The sequence below is a fragment of the Mirounga angustirostris genome, unplaced genomic scaffold, assembly GCF_029215605.1.
Source record: "Mirounga angustirostris isolate CCGP_5_RB_7025 unplaced genomic scaffold, mMirAng1.0.hap1 SCAF_3, whole genome shotgun sequence".
Classification (NCBI taxonomy): Eukaryota; Metazoa; Chordata; class Mammalia; order Carnivora; family Phocidae; genus Mirounga; species Mirounga angustirostris.
The window spans coordinates 63,182,265-63,194,400 of NW_026991711.1; the positions used below are offsets into that span (position 1 = coordinate 63,182,265).

General features: G+C 40.8%; 1 protein-coding gene across 1 annotated transcript in view; it reads right to left on the minus strand.

Moving 5' to 3' along the window:
• The window catches only part of FREM2 (FRAS1 related extracellular matrix 2), a 163,760-nt gene that overhangs the window by 69,435 nt on the left and 82,189 nt on the right, over nt 1-12,136 (minus strand). The window lies entirely within an intron of this gene.

The window sequence follows — 12,136 nt, forward strand, 5'->3', positions numbered from 1 at the left end:
TTGTAAAACTAGGTTGAGTTCAGGAAAACATTTAGTTCAGTAAGTTGACATGATAACCCCCAAAGAGATACTTTGGTGACTGGGAGTCTGTTTCACTGAAGTCTCACATACGCATAGAAAATGCTTCATGGTTATTTTTCAAACAATAAGCCACCCTGCTTTTGATGATTATAAAAGACTGTTGGAATAAGACATAGGCGCTCGGGGTCCATGTCCCATCCTCTCCACCCTGCCCTGTGCCCCAGGAGCTGACGAATGTGAACCACATCAAAGGTTTCCTTGTGCTCTGGCTTCCCAATGGGTCAGCCAAAGGGGAGCACAGGCAGGACCTGGAGGTCAAGAGCAGAATGAGGTCTGCACCATTCATTCCCCTGGCTGCTTCCGGGTTCAGGGCTGGCCGCACCCCTTCCCCCAAGTAACTGTCATGGTGCCCACTGGACTCCCTAGCTCCCTCTCTGGGCTTAGCTAACTTCTCCTTCCCTCAGGCCTAGAGGTGGTAACGGTGCCTACTCTTACTAGCCTTTATCCTCCTAGCCTTTATCATGCCTGGTGGTCTCCTAGTCTTTGCCTTCAACTTTGTAAATAGTCATACTATTACATTCTTTTTAAATTACTTAAATTAATTTAAATTTAAATTATTACATTTAAAAAACTGAGTATGTCGTTTGTTTCCTTCTGAGATTCTGACTGATATATCAATGTAAAAAATGGTACCATTAAAAAAAAAAGGTGGTTATAAGATTTTGTAACTAATTATTCATTTATCAAACACTGATTGGGTGACTTGTACTTGTCAGACACTCCTACTAGGCAGAGGGGATATGGAAGTAAACAAAATCCCTGGTCTTAGGGAGTTTTCAGTCTAGTTGGGGGTGGGGGAGAAGAATAAAATAAGCAAATATACAAGAATAGATGTCAGGAAGTAACAAGTTATATGACGAGAATAGAGTGTGCTGTGGGGGACAGGGAGGGCTAGGGCAGGGTACGTGCCATGGTGGGTCTGTGTTATATAGCAACGTATCTCTGATAGAGTCACATTTGAGCTGAGATTGCAAGGTGGTAACCAGATGCCCTCTGTGAATAACTTACAGAAGAGAATTCCAGGCAAAGGAATGAACAAGCGAAAAGGGCCTCAGGCCAAGTCGTGCCAGGTGTGTACAAGGAATGGCCAGGAGGCCAATGTGGCTTGAGTAAACGGAGTAAGGAAGAGAGGGCAAGACATGGGACCAGAGAAGCAGCGATTGGGTGGGTGGTGGGAAGATCAGGTGGCGCCTTCAGGATCACTGGGAGGACTTTGGGTTTAAGTCAGAGTAAAATACTGTGTAAATAATCGAAGATTACCCAGTGGGATGAAAACACAGTGGCTATTCAAAGTTTGCCACAGCGAAGGAGTCAGCCACCTTCACTTATCTTTGGCAGAGCCTCAAAGGCAGGCTGAGGAGTTGGAGGAGATGGAAAGCTTTATAGGAGAAGAAAAGGAAGGCTGCCGCCGTGCCCTGACTAGAGCCTGCTGGTACAGGGAAGCCGTGGGCAGGCTGACTAGAAGTGGGGCATCCCATGTGACTAGTTATGGGAGCACATCTGGCTTCTTTGAAAATGAGGAGAAAAATCAGGGAAGCTGTCAGTTACTGATTAAATTTTGACCACTTGAGGCTGATTGCCTCAGAGGCTGTGGTGTCGCTTCCCAGTCGGTTGTGGGTCAGAGTTGTATTTTAATATGTGGTCTGTCTATTGCTTGTGTGTATGTCCATCCACCTCTCAAGATAGAAGCATGAGAAGGCTTTGAATATGGGGGTGCTGTAACCTGACATATTTTAAGAACATTAAATATCCAAACTGAGATGTAAATTTAGCCAGTTGGGCATATAATCCTGGATTTCAGTGGACAGGTCCAGATGGGAAAGATAAAAGTGGGAGTTACTGGCATGCTGGTGTATGTGAAGTCAGAGTCAGAATGAAATCATTTAGGGAGGGATTGTAGATAAACAAGACAATGGATCCAGGGACTAGCCACAGGGCATTTAGAGGTCAGGGAGATAAGGAAGACTGAGCAAAGGAGGCTGAGTGGGGTCCCAGTAATGAGAACAGCCAAGGGAGTGTGGATACTGGAGGCCAAGTGCAAAAAGTGTTTTAAGAAAAAGGGACCGATGAAATGTTTCAAATGTTCCTGACAAGTCAAGAAAGTCAAGAATCGATCATTAGATTTGGCAAAGGGAAGTCACTGGTTATCTTTACAAGAACTGTTTCAGTGGAGTCAGGGGACAAAAGCCTGAAGGAATGAATGGGAGAAGAGAAACTGGAAGACAAAAGGCACAGACATTTCAAAAAGTTTGCTGTCATTGGAGTGACATCTAGAGAAATATCGTGTTTATTTTTAAGATGAGTCTTTGTAAGGGCAAAATTACTCCTACTATTATGATGTAGGGTTTTACCAAACATAAAATTTCAACATAGAAATTATCGTAACATTTCATTAGAAAAAATACACACAGTGCCATGAAATATTCAAGTCAGGTATTCAATGAGTTCCGATGAGTTTCTTTATTAACTAATGGAAATTAAGTCCAGTATCACTTAGGTTTTGGCAGTCCTCAGGTCATTTACTCCAATGGCATTAGTATATATATTACACAAAGTTTTGTTTCTTTATTAAAGTTTGCTGTGGACTGAACGTGTCCCTTGAAATGTACACATGGAAGCCCTAATCCTCAGAGTGATGGTATTTGGAGGTGGGGACTGTTGGGAAGAAATCAGGTTTAGATGAGGTCGTGGGGGTGGGGTCCTCATTTTGGGATTAGTATCCTTAAAAGAATGGGAAGAGCTCGCTCGCTCTCTCTGTCTTTCCACGCACATGCACCAAAGAAAAGCCATATGAGCATATTAGCAAGAAGGCAGCAGACCACAAGCCTGAATCTGCCGGCACCTTGATCTTGGACTTCCAGCCTCCAGAACTATGAGAAATAAATGTTGCTTATACCACCCAGTGTGTTATATTTTGCTATAGCAGCCTGAGCTAAGACAGAGTTGATCATATATAATACTTACTCTATACTGATCTATACTGGCCAGCTTTTAAAAATAAGTTATTCGTAAAAGTCCCACGTATGGCATTGTAACTACATACCTTGAGTCCCTCCTACATGCTATGGCCCATGCAGGTTTGATTAAACAAGCCAGCACTGGTTGCTAGAGCCAGGAGCTTTGAAGTATGAATAAAGATGAAAGCTAGGTGTCCAGAGCTTGCCCTTAGCTCTGGAACCCACTCCCACACTTGGTCTGACAGAGGGTGAAGAGGTCCAGCACCACGGTTAGGTCTTCTGCTGACCGAACTTCGGGCAGAAAAGGATGGTTTATGGATGAAACGGGAAAAGGAGAGAGGGAGAAAAGCTTCCCTGGTAGGTTTTTCTAGTTAACATCATTTTTCAACTTCACTTCATATGTATAGTAGAAGCTCACAAGCAGACTGCTACAAGCAAGCACAGCTTTTTAAGTGTAAGACTCCCCAGAGTGGCATCCTTAAAAATTATTAGCTAATACTAAAAAAATATTATTACCTAGTACGTATGGGGTTCTTACCGTTTGTGAAGCCCTTATTCTAAACCCTTCACGTGTATTGGCTGGATTTATACTGGCAACAAAGCTTTCATGTAAGAACTATTATGCCTGGGTGCCTGGGTGGCTCAGTTGGTTGGGCGACTGCCTTCGGCTCAGGTCATGATCCTGGAGTCCCTGGATCGAGTCCCGCATCGGGCTCCCTGCTCAGCGGGGAGTCTGCTTCTCCCTCTGACCCTCCTCCCTCTCATGCTCTCTGTATCTCATTCTCTCTGTCTCAAATAAATAAATAAAATCTTTAAAAAAAAAAAAAAAGAATGCAGCTCTTGGGGCACCTGGGTGGCTCAGTTGGTTGTGACTGCCTTCGGCTCAGGTCATGATCCTGGAGTCCCTGGATCGAGTCCCGCATCGGGCTCCCTGCTCGGCAGGGAGTCTGCTTCTCCCTCTGACCCTCCCCCCTCTCATGCTGTCTCTCATTCTCTCTCTCTCAAATAAATAAATAAAATCTTAAAAAAAAAAAAAAAAAAGAACTATTATGCCTGTCATTTTACCTCCGAGGACATGAGGCACACCGAGGTTACGGAACCAGCGGGAAGGTTAGACTGGTAGTGGCAATGCCAGTATTTGAACCCAAGAAGCCCGTCTTGAAGACCAAGCCCATGACCACTACGGTCTACTTCTAAAGGAAGAACATTCAGGGTGGCAGGCATCAGCACTCACATCAGAGACACACAGAAGGCTCAACCGAGATTATAAAAGACATAATTACTGCAAAAACAGAGCCGGCAGGGACCGCAGAGGCAGGACAAAGGAAGCTAAAAACAAGTATTTTGAGAATTCCTTTACAGATCCAACGTATTCATAGAATTCTATATATAAACTTATACATATAAAATTACAAAAGTATTACATAAGGCATAAAATCTGTGTGATATTCATATTAATCAAGTTTAGAAGTATTATGTGTTACATGTACCAATACATAATAGGTTTATGAATATAATACCTGTATTATGTAATATAACAGCATATCACATGTCAGATCCCAATGAGCCCATTAAGTGGAAGCTACAGTAGTCTCTGAGAAGGGGTTCATTGAGAGGCAAAGCCAAGGTGGTTTTACAGAAATAGTAAACCCTCTGCTAAGTAAACAGAGACACACACACAAAAATGACTTCAGGGTCAATCTTTCCAAACTTGACACTGGCTTTCCCATGGGGTAGTCCTACAAGGGACTTTTCCTTCTCTAAATCTCTCAGAATTCCTCAGCGCCTGGGTGGCTCAGTTGGTTAAGCGACTGCCTTCGGCTCAGGTCATGATCCTGGAGTCCCGGGATCGAGTCCCGGGATCGAGTCCCGCATCGGGCTCCCTGCTCGGCAGGGAGTCTGCTTCTCCCTCTGACTCTCCCCCCTCTCATGCTCTCTCTATCTCATTGTCTCTCTCAAATAAATAAATTTAAAAAAAAAATCTTTAAATCTCTCAGAATTCTTGACGATGAACATATGTTACTTTTCGATTTTCGGATCAGTTTCATTGTTCTGTATTTTGAAAGATAAAGCTGAGTAAAGTGAGTGCATGCGTTATTAGTCAATGCAACTATACTGTAATGAGTGCTTTGGTCTGCAACTGCAGGTTTTATTTTTAGGTTTGACTGGGCTGTCACTTAGGCAAAAAAAATGACTTCTGTTCTCAGAATAAAGTAGTTGTAGTTACATTTGAAAGATAACGTTCATGCTGCCCTTTTCTCAATTATCCCGAACAGATTAAAAAAAAAACAAAACAAAACAGATTTTACGAAAAACATGACAGAACAAAATATCTTCTAAAAATCTTTGTTATAACGGAACAGAGAAAGAAAATGCGGTGCATGGAGAAAGGCACTGAGAGTGTTCATCTTCTTTGGAAAGTTTGGCACATTCAAAAACCAACCCCAAAGATATTCCGGGACCTCCTCGGGCTACCATGGTGCCCTCAGAGTGGTCAACAAGGGGTACTGAGTAGGGAGTCTGCCCCTGATGTGTTTAAACTTGGACAGCTCTCTTAATTTCCATGGTCTGTTTTTTTGTGCTCTGAAACAGACACAGTGATTAATATAGGCTACTTTCACAGGGACTCGAAAGAGACACAAATGAGAATAATGAAAACATCTAAATCACATGATAATAAGTATCACACGTTCACATCACGATGCCATGAGATCCAAAAATCATCCTTTAGCACTATGCAGATGTCGGTAAGAGTGAATCTTTGGGTAATCTTTGTTCCTATCACTAAATGCTTTCATTTCGTGAAGGTAGAAACTTTCACACAGTTTTACACCACTAAAATGGTTTTATTTTGCACCACCTTTTTTCATATATACCTTTTGGTGCCAGAAATGTACAGATACGTGCTGTTATTTGAACAAGTATTTAGAACTGTCTGTCTCTCTTAAGACAACGACTTGTGCTTTACAGTAACAGAATTCAAAAAGACAAAAAGCTTTCCATTCTCAGAAAAAAAAAAATAAATAAAAAGAAAAGAAAAAAAGCAAGAAAGCTTCCACACTCACCAAAATTGAATTTTTGCATGCTTGCTTTATTATCATTTTGGTGTGATAAGCTGCAGGGGACGACCATTTCACTAATTCTGGACCTTCGGTTTTGGCACACTCATCTCAGCAGCTAGCCAGTGACCCCCCTCTGTCAACACTGACAATGGTACAAAATTTTAAAAGTAATAACTAGTGTTTGTGTTTCACGTAATAGCCTATGTCGTCTGAATTCTACTGCATGAAATGGGTTTGGTTCACTCAGCACACAAAAGTCTTCCTTTTCTTTGTATCCAAGAAGATTAGGGTTCTTGAGGTATAATTTCTACTTTCCTCTAGAATGGTATGTTTAGTCTCTACTATATATTATACAGAATTAACCTAATCTGATCATACAAAAAATGATTACAGAGATCAAACATTTAACTCACTAGGTACATGGTCGATTTTGATATCATAAAGGTATCAGAACGAGCCCCTTTCAATCAGAAGTTTGCAGACACTTCAAGTGTACATACTAAATAATTGCATAAAATACTTAAAGGCTCTAGACATCTATATGCTAGGTATCCATACTCAAATACCTGTATTTGAGGTCATGTTCTCTTAATAAAGTATACATAAAACTCAATTTACCCCGGTTAGAAATTATTCAAGGTAAAAAAAGGAATGGGATCTTAATATAAAATAGGCTTTAGCTCTTACCTATTTTCCTCTTAACAGAAGTAAAAATGTTTAATATTAATTAATATCTATATACTATTAAGAGTGAGAAAAGATGGTGTTATGTCTGACAGTTAGGGAACCTAATATATAGGAAATTAAGAATCTTCTTCCAGGTTAGAGACTTCTCTGGGTGCTGATTGTTCCTTTATCACAGCACACAGAATTCTGTATTGTTAGCTGTAATCATTTCGTGGAAATGACCTAAAGATACACTTTCAGAGTTAGTGTGCCTTCCTCAGTGTAGCTCCCTCATCCCCAGCTCTCAGCAGAATTCCTGGCATATAGTGAATGTTCAGTAAACAGCTGCTGAACATAGATGCATTGTGCAAGAGCTGGAGTAGTCCTGATCATCTTCCTGGAACCCTTGTTTTGTTCACCTATATGAATATATTTTTTGGCTTGATATATAAAGGGAAAATTTAATAGAAGAAGAAGAGAAGGAATCCCTTTATTCTTGGTTTTGTTTGTTTTTTTTTCATATGCAAGAATAGGTGAAACAATGTTGCCGTTGGCAAAGTGTGCCATTTAATGATGATTCTGGATATTACTTTTTAGTCACGTGGAATGACAGAAGATTGTAAAACTCAGGGAAAAGAGAAGGGCTTCGTAGGGGGAAAAAAATCTCTCTCTATATTCAGACACTGGCTCTGGCACTTATTAGCAGAGAACTTTGGGGAAATAAATTCTTTGAGCCTCAGAGATCACATTTGGAAATTGACATATAAATCACAGGTTTCGATGAGGTATGATTGTGAAGCTCCTAACACAGTGTCGGACTCATAGAGGATACTCAAATACGGTAGAGCTTGCTATTATGATACTCTCTTACCCTTGGCCTATGGAATAATCCTTTTGGACTTTTCTGGGTTGGGTTAGAAAAAAGGGCAGGAGGAGTAACAGTGACCTGAAATTTCCTCGAAGCCCTTCTTGTCTTCCGGCAATCTGCTGTCTGCTCTTGATTCAGTCCGGCCTAGCTGCAGAGGATCTTTCCACGAAAGCTAATTGTTGCCACTCAATGGGACCCCACAGAGGAGTGCCCATCCTCTCAGAGAAAGTGTTATTTTACCCATCTCTACCAATACTAAAGACAACCAAATACAACAGCTTCCAAGTGGTCAATTTAGGCAGAGCTTTAAGGTTGGTTCTATTTCTCAGGTTCCCCATCCAGAAAATGAGTTAAATCCTTCATGCACTTTAAAACCACTCCCAATTGGAATGTTCTACGTGTACTTGTAAAGGATGGAGATTGTGGAATCAAACTGAAACAAGGGAGGATAACAGTGATAGAGGACAAAGCAGTGAGGTAAAAATCATGACACCAAGAGTAGATTTTCCATGGGAGTGGAAAGGCCACAAGCAGCTGGGGCAAAGGCAGTATGACAAAGAGAGGTTAACAGCTCTGCTCAGCTGTCTGTATTCTTCCTATTCTAGCTTTCTTCTTTGTACCACAGATTTCAATGTGTGAGGAAATTGAATTTATTGATGTACCCAGTAAATGACTAAACCCATTTGCCTGGGAAGCTATTGATATCCACAGTCATGGCAGAACGGTGTGTCCTTCTTCTGTGCTCCCATTGAGCTTTGTTGAGTAGAAGGAAAAGCCCTTTTCAGTCCTCCATTTTCATGCAACAAACTATGTCTGTTCTCAACAAAATGTGGGCTTCTGAAGTCCCATCTGACAGTTGAACTGTGCCTGAGTGGCCCCTCTCTGAGTGGCAGGGAAGGTACCAGCATGACAGCGAGATCTGCATGTGGCCAGTAGGAAATTAGCTCCCTTTTATGCATGGCCACCCCAGGGGATCCAGGGATGAGGACTGGGGTACACTTGTTATCACTGGTGTCTGCCCTTTGAAGCAGGCTGCTTTCCTGCACAGAAGATGCACGAAGACATAGCGACTGGATCCACTCTTTAGAACAGAGTCAATCTATTCCCAGCCAGAAGGTCACAACATCGGGAGGCATGAGAGATATTACAGAACATCCATACGGGCGTTGCGTAGTACCTCAGGTGAAACAAATAAGCACCTAAATGTATGTATTATCTTTGCAGTAGATGTAGATACTCATGTATTGAATAAAACGAATAGTCATTTAAAATCTTTACTTTAATCACAACTATGTAACTTAAAAAATATAAATGGATAAAGTATTATGAGTATAATTATGAAAATGTGAGAATTTAGGATGTATGTATGTATACATTCATATATACGTGTGTGTGTGTGTGTGTGTGTGTAGAGTTTATGCTAGTAAGTTGTTTTGTCATAAAACATGTGAAGAGTATTCTAAAATTTGTCAAATGTTGGGACACCTGGGTGGCTCAGTTGGTTAAGCCTCTGCCTTAGGCTCAGGTCATGATCCCAGGGTCCTGGGATGGAGCCCCGCATCGGGCTCCCTGCTCTGTGGGGAACCTGCTTCTCCCTCTGCCCTTCACCCACTCATGCTCTCTCTCTCACTCTCACTCTCTCTCAAATAAATAAATAAAATCTTAAAAAATAAATAAATAAATAAAATGTGTCACATGTGAAATTGAGAGCATTCTACAAACAACAAGTAAAATGCTTAAAATGGTACATATGTCCACAACGTAGTGAGGTAAAAGACAGTGAGTGAAGGAACGTATATAATGTGTTAAGTACATTGTCTGCCAATTGTGTTTGATGAATTTCAATTATTATCATTAGCAGTAGCAGTTATGGATAAGTAAAGAACTGGGAAAAGTATGTATGTATTTGCATGTGCTTATATAAACTAGCTAATAAGTAACGACCATTTCCAGACTAAAGTGAAGCAGAGTTGGATATGTCCTCTTCTTGGTCCCATAACACTGCACATACTATGTTGTACTGCATCACATTCTATTGCGATCACTTACTCATAGGGCTCTCCTTCCCATTAGACCATATGAGCTTTGATAGAACTATATCCTATTATCTTTGCATCCCTAACACATAGTGCTATACCCAGCACAAGTATGAGCTGGATACATTTTTAATGCATGCAAAATAAAATCTCATATCATGTCCTAGAAGTAATATGCAGAGGGGGAGTTTACAGGCCTAATGGTTCCTAGGGTTAGCCAATTTATATGTGAAGGGTTACAAGACAGTGTAGAAAGAAACAATTAACTTTGAAATGGTAGGGAAAGTGACCCTTTATGGGCAGGGAGAAGGATTCTTTAATCTCTTAAAATGAAATTTAACAATGTTATTTGTGATATTAGAAATAACATTCATATTGTGCTTTATGTTTTATAGAACTCTTTCGTAAGAATGATGTAATATGAGAATCATTAATTTTTCTTATTTTGCATATTAGGAAATTAAATCTTAATAAAACTTGTTTGATTTGATTAAGGTCATAAAACTAGAAATGATGGAATTGGGAATCAAACTCAGATCTTGTAACTTCAAGACCAAAGGTCTCCAACAAGATGTGGAATATATCAAGTATTATGGGACACCTATCAGTTATCCTAGGGATGATCATGGCCTAGAATGACTAGGGCTGAACTTCATCTAGAAAATTCCATAACAACTTAGATGACCATTACGTGAAATGAAATTATGGCAAAGTTGTGTGTGCGTGTGTGTTGTGTGTATGCATTTTTTTTTTTTAGGATTTTATTTATTTATTTGAAAGAGTGAGTGAGAGAGAGAGCACAAGTAGGGGAAGGAGCAGAGGGAAAGGGAGAAACTTCCCGTGGAGTAGGGAGCCTGATGTGGGGCTGGATCCCAGGACTCCGGGATCATGACCTGAGCTGAAGGCAGACACTTAACCAACTGAGCCACCCAGGCGCCCCTGTATTTTGTTTTTAATATTCCACTTATCAGACCTATTATGGGTATAGAGTGTTACTCTGAGCTTATAAATAGGAAGGCACTAATGAGTTTAAGTGTCTTTTTTTTTTTTTTGAGATTTATTTATTTATTTATTTGCAAAAGAGAGAGAGAGAGAGAGAGAGATTGGGAAGAGAGGCAGAGGGAGAGAATTTTCAAGCAGACTCCTGGCTGAGCTCAGAGCCAGACACGGGGCTTGATCTCAAGACCCATGAGATCACGACTGGAGCTGAAACCAAGAGAGTCTGATGCTCAACTGAATGTGCCACCCAGGCACCCCATGATTTTTAGTGTCTTAATTTTTAAGGTAAATTATGGCAATTATACCAATTGGCAAATAAAATATCAAGAAATGGCTTCCGGGGTCCCTGGCTGACTCAATTGGTAGAGCATGTGACTCTTCATTTCAGGGTCATGAGTTCAAGCCCCACATTGGGCCTAGAGCTAGAAGAAGGGAAGAAGGGAAGGGAAGAGAAGGGAAGGGAAGAGAAGGGAAGGGAAGGGAAGGGAAGGGAAGGGAAGGGAAGGGAAGGGAGGGGAGAGAAGGGAGGGGAGGGGAGGGGGAGGGGAGGGGAGGGAAAAAGAAAGGAAGGAAGGAAGGAAGGAAGGAAGGAAGGAAGAAAAAGAAAGAAAGAAAGAAAGAAAGAAAGAAAGAAAGAAAGAAAGAAAGAAAGAAAGAGAAAGAAAGAAAGAAAGAAAGAAAGAAAGAAAGAAAGAAAGAAAGAAAGAAAGAAAGAAAGAGAAAGAGAAAGAGAAAGAAACGGCTTCAAACAAACTCTTAACTGATGGGCCAGTTTATATGTATTAAAGTTGCCACAGCCTTGTTCAAAAGAGAGCTTTGTTATGCTAGCACTTACCCAAAACTCAGGACTAGAAGAAAATTTAATTATTTATGCCTAGATAGTGCCGATAAAACTAAATGTAATTAAATGCCACTGTTCTCTAAAAGAATTATAAACATAATTGAACTCCATACTAAAGGAGAGATGTTAGTTAAACAAACAGACCCAGAGCCCTGGTTCTCTTACGTGTTCTCTCTAATTATGTTCAGTCTTGTAACCCAGAGATTTCCACATGTCTCCATTTCATGTACTCAGTAGATTGTATCTTCACAGAAAATTTAAGAGTTTTCTGACTGAAAAAATAAAGTAGGCTGGCAGTTGAAAAGAAAGTCACGTCTGGCTTCTGACAGGATTTCAGCATTAGAAGAGTCTCTCCCACCTTTGTATAAATGCCAGCCCTCAGAAAGCCATTCAACCTTTCTTTCTTTCTTTCTCTTTTTTTTTCCTGACTGCACTGAGACAAGCCAGCACTGTAAAAGTATGGCAGGGGGAGGGAATGGGTCAAATTACACACAATAGCAGTGAGACTCACTTTTACCAACATCAGCCAAAGGTGCGCACTAACAACAAAGCATCACCTAATAGGAGTTAAGAGCAATGATTCAAGACACGAGTCACTGAAGAGCGAGGTTAGGTTGGGTGGGTTT